Source organism: Falco cherrug, chromosome 3, assembly GCF_023634085.1.
Source record: "Falco cherrug isolate bFalChe1 chromosome 3, bFalChe1.pri, whole genome shotgun sequence".
NCBI lineage: Eukaryota > Metazoa > Chordata > Aves > Falconiformes > Falconidae > Falco > Falco cherrug.
Genome location: NC_073699.1, coordinates 29,097,781 through 29,109,837, shown reverse-complemented (window position 1 = coordinate 29,109,837; position 12,057 = coordinate 29,097,781). Strand labels below are relative to the sequence as shown.

The following is a 12,057-nucleotide window of genomic DNA, read 5'->3' as shown; positions in this document are numbered from 1 at the left end:
CCGCCCCCCACCGCGCCGCACGCCACGCACCGACCGCGCGCACCGCGCAGGCGCCGCCGCGGGGGAAGGCGGGGGAGACGCGCGGCGCCGGCGCCCGGCCGAGTGGACGGCAGCGCTGGCGCATGCGCCGCGGCGGCCGGGGGAAGCGGCCGGGAGGGAGCGCGCCTGCGCCTGCCGACGTCACCGGGGGCGGGGGGGGTTCGGCGCCAGGGCGCGTGCGCCTACGTGCGAGCACATGTGCGCGGCGGGCGGGGGGAGCGGGCGGGTCAAAGGGCGCGTGCGCGCTGAGCGGCTCAGCGGCCCAACGGGGCCGGGCGGGCGGTAGCGGCGGGGAGCGCGTGCGGGGAGCGCGTGCGGGTGCGGTGCGGGTGCGGTGCGCCGGTGCAGTGCGCCGCCGCCGCCAGTGGCGCGGGCGGGCGAGGAAGGTCGCGTGCCGGCCGGAAAGGGACGGGCCCCGCCGGCCCCGCGGCGCACGCGCCGGAGGGCCGCTTCCGCTGGGGGTGGGGGTGTCGTGAGGGCGCCGCCGCTCTGGGGCGGTGCCGCGGCGCGGCGGGGCCTGGCCGGGCTGGGCCGGGCTGCCCCTCCCCGGTCCGAGTGAAGGCTTGGGGCACGGGTTAACCGGCGTCCTCCCTCCCTGCGGCGACCTATCGGTGCCTTTCGGGGACCCGCCGGTGCTTCCCAGCGCCTTGCCTCTGCTGGGGGCCGGGGCTTGGTCCTGGGGGCCTCAGCCATTAACATTACCGAGAGGTTTCTGCCGCCGGTGCGCGGCTTCGGGCCTCGTTCGGGTGTGTTTTTTTACAGGTTCTTTCCAGGGCTGATTTGGCCGCTGGTAGCATCACCTCACGGGCTCGATGTGCTTGCACCGGTATTCAAAAGCTTTGCAAGCCTGCCTGCTGGCTCATGAGGGGGGCGGCGGTGCCTTTCGTTAACCCCCTGAGCTGTGCAAACCCAAACCGCACCTTTTTCGGTATCGTGGATTTTGCTCAAGAAGCAATAAAAGGCTGGAGGAAAATTTGAAGCTGCATCTCTGGGAGCAGGGTTGTCAATAGACTGGCCAAGTTGGGTTTAGTGGAAACAGCATTTTAAGCTCCGCTCAGTTTATTCCTTAAGCTTAATGTATTTTGTTGCCATATTTTGCTTTAAAATGGTACTAAAGTTTTGGTTGTAGATCAAACAGTGTTGGGAATTAGCTGGCTATCTTTTTGTAGTTTTAATGTGTGTGAAGGCATCTGCCGTTATTCTAGGCAATTTGGAGGGATGCTTTAAGGCAATAATGGCCCGTTAGAAGCTTGTCAAATGCATATTGTGATTTGTACCAGGTAAAGAATATTTCAGAGAGACAGAGTGATCCTGTGCATTTTAGAAAACCTGTGACAAGGGATGCTGCTGGTTTATTTTTAGCTAGCTTCCCCAGTCCTAAAAAAATGAAGACTTTAAAAAAAAAATTCCTGTCTTTTAGAATTCCACGGATCTTTATTATATGTGTTTTAGGTTCTCACAAAAGAGTAGAATCAAATCAAATGTGATTCATTCCTGCTAAACAATTAGTACAAATGTACAAAAGAAGCCAGATCTTAGATTTGCACAAGTCTTGGAAATAACAGCTCTTTTATGTTTGATGTAGTTTTTCTTCTGTGTGGGATTTTTGTGGGGTTTTTTGTTTGTTTGTTTGTTTTCTAATAAAGTTACAACAGAAAGAGGAAGAATTGACTGCATTTTAATATCTTGTTTTATATTTTCTATCTTGTTTTATTTTTCTTTCACCAGCGTTTGCCATCTCAGGTTTAAATAGAGCTGTAGGAGGGAGTACTTACAGAATTTTGCTGTCACATGTGAAGGATTCCACTTGCATTCAGCAGCTGCTGCAGTTTTACTGCCTCTTGTTGGAGATCACCAAACCCACAGTAGAGCTGGCATCTCCCCATCTGTTTCATGGCAAAGTATGACTTCTTCATTCAGACCCACCCGCACTGGTGTTTCAAGCTGAGATGCTGAGTTTGCATTCAGAGCAGCTGACAAATGCATGTCCTCTTCTGGAAGCCCTGCTATAGCAGTGGTTACTTCTGTCGGATGAGTAAAAACAAATGGCCAGAGTCAACAGTATCTTATAGCGAGGTTTGAGACGTGTGTTAAAATTTAAGCTGGATTTTTATAGGGAAAAAAATACCTCTACTTTAAATACTGGTTTATAATGCCCTCCCTAGGATGTATAATGTACTGTTTCAGTTTCTGCTCTCACCCAGTTCTGTTCTTCAGTGCATCTCCTTTCCCCAAACTGTCCTTTTTCATACTGCTGGGTTTTTTGCACTTCTCTGTCGTTGGCACCTGGGCAAATTACGTATTTCTTTTTGCCTAGGCATGTTCTTTCTCTGTCATGTGAGCTAGATCACTCCATTTCTGTCCTCAGCATTCCTGGATGATGACAAGAAAGAGCCCAGAGTGTGGTAGGGCATTTCTTCTCTCTTGCTCAATTTAAAAAAAATAATTGCAAGTTCTGCTTAGCAGAGAGGGACTTTATGGTGATCTCACTATTAGCCTCTTACCAATCTATGGCTTCGGAGTTTTCTAACACTAAATGCTATTAGGGCAGTAAAAATGCCCTCTTAACTTCAGATGGATATCCAGAAAAGTTCAAATTTTTGCTCAAAAGCACTGGAGCGTTCTAATTAAGCATGTCTAGTATTTCTTCTTTTGGCAAAATATTACACTTCTTGGATCTTGTCTTCCTAGATTGCACTCCCGTTGCTTTGACTTGAAGCAAGGACGTAATGGTTAGTGAAAGCCCCGTACTTGCATTAAGTGTTAAACGGGAACTTTAGATATCCTTTATAAGAAAAAAAACTCTTCACGGTAGGAGGTAGGTATAATTAGCTGATGGTGCCTGAAACAATTACCTTGTCCTCCTCCTGTTAACAAACATGCTCAACTTACTTTTCAAAATGTGGCCTGAGTAATTTAGGGCAACAAGAAAAAGGAGGGTTTTGTGGCTGAGGCACAAGATTTGCATTATGCTTTAGATTCTGGTGCTGGTCCATTTTGCTAATCAATTATGACTAAGTCTCAAGGACTTAGATGATTGCATGCTTGGTTCTGCTGATTGCCCACCCAGAACTACAGTCCAGAGCCGCGTCTGAGGTTTGGGGTTAGGAAGGGGTCCTGGCAGGAGAGCCCTTATTGCGTATTACCTGATATTCTCATCTGTCTCTCTCCAAGATCTGCTTTAGCTCTGCTGCTTTCAAGTTCTACGGTGGTGGCTGATAAAAGTTACTGTAGCACACTTGGTCAGCTGGGCCTATTGCCCAGACCCGAGCGTACACCCTGTCATTGCAGGTGTTACACATGTGGCTGGGCCTAGAAGTTGGCCACCTTCACAGAAACTGCTTTTTTTGAAACCCCAGGCTTGAGATTAAGCTGGAAGACACAAGCGTTTCCTTTGTCACCTTCAGGGAACCTATGCCAAACAGGAATTGAATGAGGGGTAATAATTCTTTAACTGTAAATCTTTGAAGTATTTTGCAATCCAGATAAGATGACTTACCTGATGGACGATGGACGTGTTACTTCCTTTCGTGTAAATGTTAATAGAACTACCAAATGTGAAAAAGAGCAAAGTTTACACAGTACTTTTCACTACAGCAGTTGATTAATGTTAGACTACACAGATAGGTGTTTTCTAAACATAAGTTCTGCCAAAGTTAAAGATCCTTTGTAACTTAAAGCTCTAAGTGGATACAAGAATTTTCTTTTGTGGCAGTGGTATTATGATTTGTGAGTGCAATTGTTTTTTATTCTAGGCTGTCATGGAAATAAGGAAGTTATTGAAATGTGTTCAGACTTCAATAAATTTCCTTTTCTGTTGCCTAGGAATCATGACTTTTTGATACATGATGGATTGCACTAAACTGTTGGAAATTCTACAAACCCAGCTTTATAGTTAGCCACAGGAAACATTTTTAAATTGTACCCGAAAAGTGTTAATATTGAAGTTATTTTTTTTTTTAATTATCACAGCTGATAGTTGATTTAAAAAAAAAAAGTTTTGTAGTTCAGGAACTGCATGATCTTTTTCACATCTCAGTGTTTTCCTTTTCTGTTTAGCTACAGAGCAATGCCATGTGCTAAAATTGCATTGTGAAAGCTAAAACCTTGGTGGCCTGTGCTAAAGAGATAAGGAAGAACGTGTACCTTTTGAAGGGCGTGCTGGTTTCTTTAAACTGAGAGCCTAGCTGATAACACTGTTTGCCTTTGGTAGCCTACTTAGCCCAGATAGCCTTTTCAGTGCTAGATAATGTTTTGAGCAGAGCCAATCCCAAATTGAATAATTTGTTTAATAAGAAATAAAGAGGGAAAAAAACCCCCCTACATCAAGACATTGCAGAGCTCTGTATTTTGAATCTTCTTGAATATGGGCAAAACCAGTTTTGCTTTCTTGTATTTGGGGCTATTTGAAGAAGAGTGTTTCTTCACTCACACGAAGAACTGTATGTGTTTCCCTTACTGAACTTGTGAAGGAGCAGTCATTTTGGCAGTGAAGGAAGTGTCATTCTCAGGCAGTCGTGACATGGGAGAGGTAATGATTAGATACTTTATAACATGCCTGAAGCAAACAAAGCAAGAGGTTTGTGCGGTGGGATTTTCTCCACTGCTAAGTGCAGGTGAGGAAATGGGAAGGTACTGAGATGACTTTGGTCGGGAATATTGCAGCATTTTCCCCCTCGTATCTCCTCAAGAGTATACTCCCCCTCCTCGCTCTAAGAACTCTGGTTAAGTATTACGCTTTGGGAGACACTAGCAGGGTTGGAAATGGATGGACAGAGGAAGAAGTCCTAGAGCAGGGGCTGGGGATGGAGCTGCTCTGGGAAGGCTTGCTCTGGAGGGATGGGGACAGTGCAGTGCAGGAGCAGGTGGAGTCTGTGCCTGGCTCTCACTGGCTGCCCTGTGGGACAGGCTCAGCTGCTCCTGGTCTCCTGCTGGTTCTGGTCTCTCACCCCTTCTTCCTTTCCTGAGAGTGAGCTTTCATGCTGCTCCATCCCTATCCCTAATACAGCCACATCCTCTGCTCTGTTTCCCCTGTCCTCTTCTGCCCGGGGGAAGCCCACACGCCTTGCTTAGAAAGCACCAAATGAAGGTATTGTGAAAAACAGGTTAGGTGTTTCTCTCTCCCTCTGCCTGTTACTAGCTAGAATCCAAATTGCTTAACTCTGAGGCTTGCTCCCTTCATCAGTAGCTACGGTATTTCTTCCTTAAGAGCCAAAGTACTTGAAGTAAAAACATTTTGAGTATCATACTGCTGTTCCTGAGTGCCCTTGAAGTGCCACACAGTGACTGGTAAGTGTTGTATACTTGGGGGAAAGAATTATTGCTACATTTCTATGCAAACACCTAGATTATGACAGACTGTAGACTGTTAAAGATGCATACTTGGGGGGCTGGGGAGAAGAGGCAGGAACCATTGTAAGTGTCCTAGTCCATTCTTTCCCCAAGTGACAACACTGTATCATCCCGACTGAGATTTTTCAAGCTTTTCCATAGAAATCCTCCAAGGATGGCAATACAGCAGTCTCTAAGGCAGTCTATTCCAGGGCCTTACTCTCCTTACCTTGGAAATAATTTTTGCAGTTCCTTCTCATTCTATCCCCAGTGGAAGTGCAGAACATTTTGTTTTTCCTTTTTTTTTTCCCCCAACTATTTTTCTCCTGACAAAGCTGTGTCTCTTTTGCAGGGTATGTATTGGAAAGTGGTCATGCTGGTCTTGTGCTGCTGGCTCAGACTGGAGTGAGCTCTGGCACGAAGAGGTAATCTGTTTCAAATAGGCATTGCTGAATTAGCACATATACTTGATAGTGATTTTTGTGCCAGCATGTACCAGTCTGCTGATCCCTATTCCAGAGCAAGCTGCTATTGCTCTGCCACATGCACACCGCATGCATGATGGGGTGCCAGCCCTTTTGTGTTGCAGAGATTCTGTGCATATTCCCTTTGCAAAAGGCTGGTGGCAGCAGCATAAGAGTGTGTGGACTGAGAGAAAACATTAACTTTCACTGGACCGGCTGCGGTTAATTAATTTGCCATGAGAACTGGAAGGACCAAATCTCAAAGGATGCTTTGGCCAGTTTCTCTATGTATAAAGTCCTTTAGCTGTTCACTATGACTTGAGATTGCCCTTATGCAGGACATACTTCTGTGTTTCTGGCTCCATGAATGATACTTCACCCATAACTTTTCTCACAGGTCTTAGTTGAGACCCTTTAACCATTTTATCATAGCCCTGCCACCTTTGAATCAGTAGCCTGGCATCTTCTAAGCCAGTGCCGAAACCCTGCTGTCTCTGAAATGTCAGCCTGCAGCTCCTCTAGCGCAGCCCTGCAGGCCCTGGCAGCTTGCAACTAATTATCTCGGCTCCCATGATGAGCCAAAGGAAAGTGCAAGAACTGTTTGAAGATGAAGTACAAAGAGGGAAAACAAAAAGCAAAACGAAGCTGCAGTAGAGTATGATTAACAGACCTGTGTGAAACTGAGCCAGGCAGAGGACAGAGAGAGGCAGGGTGGCAGGGCTGGACTAGTCTCTGTGCACGGCCACCACACGGTGCCTCCTGCAGCCTGCTGCCAGTGGCGGTGGGTCTGCAGCGGCAGCGTGGCATGGGAAGGATGCTTGCTGAGGAGAGTGCATGCAGGGCATGGAGGAACAGCCCATGCACAGCACGAGTTGACTGGTGACAGCCCTTATGGGACCCTCAGAATGAGGGTCGTCCTCGAATGAGCTCCCATTGAGCCTGGGCTGGCTTGGTTGAACTCCTCACCTTGGTCCATGCCTATCAGCTCCACAATGCTGCACCCACCTAAGGACCCTGCAGATCTGCCTGCCGGGCTCCCCTCTCCTACTGCCGGCACAATTTCTGTGCTGTGCTGCTCACCTTTCCAGGGTGACTTGAAACAGTTGCATGAGGGTCTGGACAAACATCTGGAGGAGCTGGACACAAGACCTGAGGTCTGAGGGAGGAGGAGAGCTGCATATAGTAGAGAAAAATTGCAAACAGGATTGAAGGGATCTGCATTTGAAGGAAACTGGTGACATCAATGTTAAAGGGGCAGGTGGAGAGCAAGAAGGAACAAATGATGCAACCTCCTAGGTAGCTGTACAAGGTGGCATGAAACCCTGGCCTGGACGCATGATGACAGAACCTGCGTAAAGCCCTGCTGCTATGAAGTAAATCTATCACAATTGTTTGGACAAATGTGGACCACCGTGAGGAGGAGTTCGTGTCACACACTGCTTTTAACTCAGTTTTAGGACATTACAGCTCAATTTATTGTATCATCAGACTGTGGCCCTCACTTGTGAAAGGAGCCAGACAGCTTGCTCATAGCGTGATGTGGGCTTTCTAGCCAAAGCTGACCCTGTTCCCCTCTCTACCAATGGCACCACAGCAGAATTCTTCGCTCGGTTCCAAGGGATTTTACTGGCAGTCAATAACTGTCTTCTAATAATGCTCTTAACTGTAAGAAGTGGGAAGCAGGGTACTGCCACTGTTCTATATCATAATAACTGTTCAGTGCAGGTGCATTTTGTGGGATCTATGGCTTCCAATGCATTTTGGGTTACAGCTGGGACCCAACATGGCCAAACCTGGTGGTTTTGGAAGACTGGGAGCGTGGCCCTGCCTGGCCATCCTTTAGAGGGCACTGACTGACCGTTTGTGGTTCCACTGGCAGCTGAATGTGCCCGGTGACTTGTTGCCACTGAGGGGAGAATACCATTCCCCTTTCTTGGTCCCTTCTTCCCTTGTCCTCACGGTTTTCTCCCCTTCTCCAGCCCATGCGGCCCTGACTGCTTCCCTCTTAAGGGTTGATCGGTTATAAGGCGTTTTTCTTATTTTTGGCAGTGAGTTAGTTTGGGGTAGTTTAGTGACTTAAATCCTCTCTGTCAGAGCTGACACAAGATAAGCAGCAGAGTGCGTGGCCCAGGGGACAAAGGGAAACTGTTCCAGTGCTGACAAAATGTTAATTGGCCTTAACGGCTTCCTGTGAAACCATACCCTTTGCAGCACAATTCTGGAGGAATAATTAGCACTAATTGTTTGGTTTTACCTGAAGTGGGAGAGTGGAAGGGGAGAGATGAAAGGGTTGAGTGTTGGTAAAAGGATTGAAGGGGTGATGCATCAAGGGGGACCTCAGGCCCTGGGGCTGGGAAGTGATCTGATGGGAAGAGGAATTCAAGGACTGCCCAGAGGAAGGGGAGCAGACCCCCACCAGAGCAAGGTGGGGTTCACCAAGAGCTGTAAGAGGTGCCTAGGGCAGGATTTAATGTCTATCATGTTTGGCTTCTGTCCTCTTTCTCTTCACAGAAGGGCAGGGCCCAACCAGTGTGGAAAATAGGTGTTCGTCTCTGGCTAAGCACCTTGGCTTCTCTGAAGGCCCTAATTCATGTCCCAATGCTGCCATGTTATCAGCGTTATATAAAACACACTTCAATTTTTTTGTCTTGTAAGGACATCAATTTAGACTCTCAGAGCTGCCTCCGTCCCTCTTGACAGGCTACCTTCTTTCCCCTTGGGCTTTGTATGAGTCTGCAAAGAAACACAGTCAGTGAGCGGAGGAAGAGGAGAGCTGGGCTGGAAATGGAGCAGGAGCTCTCCTACCCGCCATGGCCAAAGAGCCCTGCTGGGGATGATCCTTGGCCCTCAACAGCTTCTCCTCCCAGCTTGAGAGGGACCCTGCTCCCCCTAGTATGGCAGTCAAACCAGTCTGGTCATCTGCAGTGCCAAAGGTGGCAGGTAACAAAATGCCAGGTAAAGCACAAATTAGCAAGTGACCTAACACTGCACAAATTCCCTGCCCCTCTTAGGAAAGATGACGACTCACTGCCTTACTTTGACACTGGGGGGGAGTTGAAACAAATAGGCTTTTATAGTCAAGCATGCGTTGAACTGGGACTGCTGTGGGTCCCAGTCGTCTTTGCAGAGGAGCAGAGCAAGAGCGCTGGCTGCTGGAGGCTGTGGCAAATGCTGCTCGTGGGTGGCTTGAGAGGGCATCTGAACGTTTCAGTGGTTTTCTGCTTTCTAGAAATGTTCATCCTGCTCTAAGCATCCATACCTTGGTGTCCATCCATACCTTCCGTGCGCTTGCTCATCTCATGGCTGTTTTGGTAAGAAATACCAAACCCTTAGCTGCGGTGGTGTTTTACTCCCACCCAAGCTCACTCGAGAGCATCCTTCCCTAGGCTTATGTGTTTAGTGCAGTACTGAGAGCACCAGACGCAGATGACTTGACCCAGAGAAGCGAGTCATCAGCAGCCTATTGCAACGTCAGCCTCACTTAGCCTTGGCCAGGGCTGGGTGCGCATGGGTGTCATGTGGTGCACTGTGAGCTCTGTTCCACACTGAGCCAAGGGCTGGGAGGAGAAAGGGAGGACAAAGTATGACATCAGGGCTGTGTATAACTCATCCAAAAGGGGACTGGAAGAAAGGGATCATGGAGGGGATTACACCTAGTCCAGCACTGCAGGCTTAGCTCAAAGCAAGGACTTTAAAAACAGCTGTGGTACATACAGTCTTTGCTTGGCCTGCATAATCTGGGGAGCATCCTGAGCTGCTCTGAGGCAAACTCTTCCGTTCCTGTTCCTGCCACGCTCACATACAGCCTTCCCCCCAGATCTGTACTTGCTCTATCTGTACAACTGGCAGAACCCCCTGAACAAGCACAGGACGTTAGCTGTCAGCTACCAGGGATGTGGCAGAGTCCTGTGGACAAGCGATACTGTAAGTGTGACAGCTTAAAATTAGAGGTGAGCCATTAAATTGCCCGTGATTCTTAACAGCAGTAGCTTGAGCACAGTTAAACCCAAAGAGAGAGGAAAAATAAATAGAAACAGCTACTAAAAATGTCATTGCAAAAACAATCCAAAGAAATATCAAATGAACATAGGAAAAGGAACTGTGTTTTCATGCACTGCAAGCTGCCACTTCTTCAAAGCATCAGGAAACAAGCTGTTAAGTGGTGCAAGAGGGAAAACTGGGCTTCCAACCTCTCCTGAGCTGCCTGGCCCACTAAATCTTGCTGCCAGTGATGTAGCTGCTAGGCCAGATGCAGGCGGTGGCATGGCCACCCCAGCTGTGCCCATGTGCTGAGGGGTGGCCGGTGCATGTGCCAAATGGCATGTCATCTGCTGTCAAACCTAGGTGCTACTAGGTGAGCATGGCCTTCCTTTCCATGGACAGGGTCACTGATAGAGGTCTATTCTCTGCCTGGCCACAAATTGTCAGTAGATTTATGGGAACTCCAGTATATCTGAGGCATCTTGACTAAATTTGATTGAGGTTACCTGGGGATACAGGAAAAAAACCAGGCAGACAGGCCTTGGGATTATACAGGTCTCTTGTCTTTATGAAATGCAGACTAAAAATTATTTCAGAGCACAGAAGAGTGGTGAATAGCTCTGGCTGTTGCAGGGTGTCAGAGACTGAGCCGCGTAGATGCATTCCGTGGCGCAGAGGCACCTGGCACCTTTGCCAAATGTGACACAGAGCTGTGCATGCAGCACCAGAGGGGATGTCCAGCCGGTGCAGGGACAGCCACCCTGGTGCAAATCCTCACCTGGTAGGAGTCTGCTGCTGCCGTCTTCCCCTGCTGTCAGCGTGGGCTGTGACACTTGCAAGGTGCCTCAGTACTGAGAGCAGGGGTACTCGGGTGCTTCAGAGGATTTGAGCATCAAAATCTTTGGGAACATGCACTTTTCGTTTAGACAGACAGAAATGCAAAGGCAAACAACAGGGCTTTGATAGTCATGAAGATCTGGCTTAGACATGAATATAGGCTTGTTTCTACTAGTTGGGGGTTATTTTGTGCCGGCTATTTTTCTCCGGAAGAACAAGCCTATTTCATCCAGCTGCACCTTCCAGCTCTGCTGCTGCTGTTTTCAGGCTCTTTGCTTATGGTGCACACTGCATGGGCATGAATAAGCAGGTATCCAGTACCTTGCGCTGGCAGATTCCCAAGGGATCTGCAGTAAACAGTGAGCACAGGGATCCAAAATCATCTTCCATATCATGTTAGCGAAGTACAAAGCCCGAGGGCGCTGATGTTAGTGTAGCTGAACAGGGAGGACTGGGCGAGCTCTAACTCCTCCGTGTCTTTTCTGACAGCACTGCCCTGTGGGGCTCACACCGGGGTTTTGTTCAGGAGTTCATGTGCTCCCTAGTGCTGCACTGGCTTCGCATGGCAGCAGCACAGCCTCCCTGGAGTGAAAAGGAAGATAACAACAACCTCTGCCTCCTTGCAACAGTGCCTCTGGAGCCAGGTTACTGATCTTCAAAACCAAGTTATGGCTGGTTTGTGTTTTGCACAAAAGCAATCCCCCTCCCCATCCTCATCCTCGTAAGACCTGGCTGGGCAGCTCAGACTTAACAGCTCAATTTCTCCACAGCAGTGCAGCCAGGATGTTGCTAGATTATAATCCAAAACCTCCCCAGATCCAGCTGGAAGTCATCACAAAAATTGCCACAGAAACTGAGAACAGCTCTCTGGGAGAAGTATCTGTAGCTACCCATGGGCTATGGGAATGTGGAGCTGAAAAACAGGGCTGGCTTCCCAGGGCTCTTCATTCTCACATTGTGAGTAATCTTGGTGATTTTAAGAGTGAAAACAGTCCTGTCTTCTGCTCCAGAAGGACCAACCCCTGTAAGGCATGAGCGTCCCCACACAGACCGCTCCATAGGAAGCTATGCTGCTACTTAGCTTTGGCTCTCCTGATTTTCTATATAATTCTACGTGTTTGACCCCACCTTCCATTCTTTGTGGTAGATGTAGCCTTCTGTCACTAGCCAAACAGTGGCTATCTGGAGCTGTAGCACCCTGGTGAAAGGCTTTCTTTTCTGCATTTTGTTATCTTAGAAAGGGGTTTACCCCCACGCTGTACCCGATGTCCAGTTTCCCATACCTGTAGCCCATCTCACCACTTCAGTTTTCCTGCCTATCCCCTTTCCACCTTTGTTCTTATTGCAGGGCCCCCACAAAAGCTGCCGTTTTTGTAGCCAGGATGTGACTGGGGAGCAAGCAGGG

At 48.5% G+C, this 12,057-nt stretch overlaps 1 long non-coding RNA gene across 5 annotated transcripts in view; it reads left to right on the top strand.

Moving 5' to 3' along the window:
• The first annotated feature begins 368 nt into the window (after positions 1–368).
• Positions 369–12,057, top strand: part of LOC114017597 (uncharacterized) — a 36,675-nt gene continuing 24,986 nt past the window's right edge. For all 5 annotated transcript variants that reach the window (XR_008731470.1, XR_008731473.1, XR_008731471.1 and 2 more), the window contains exons 1-3: positions 369–785; positions 1,768–4,655; positions 5,723–5,795. This is a non-coding gene — a long non-coding RNA (uncharacterized LOC114017597). The remainder of the gene's footprint in view (positions 786–1,767; positions 4,656–5,722; positions 5,796–12,057) is intronic.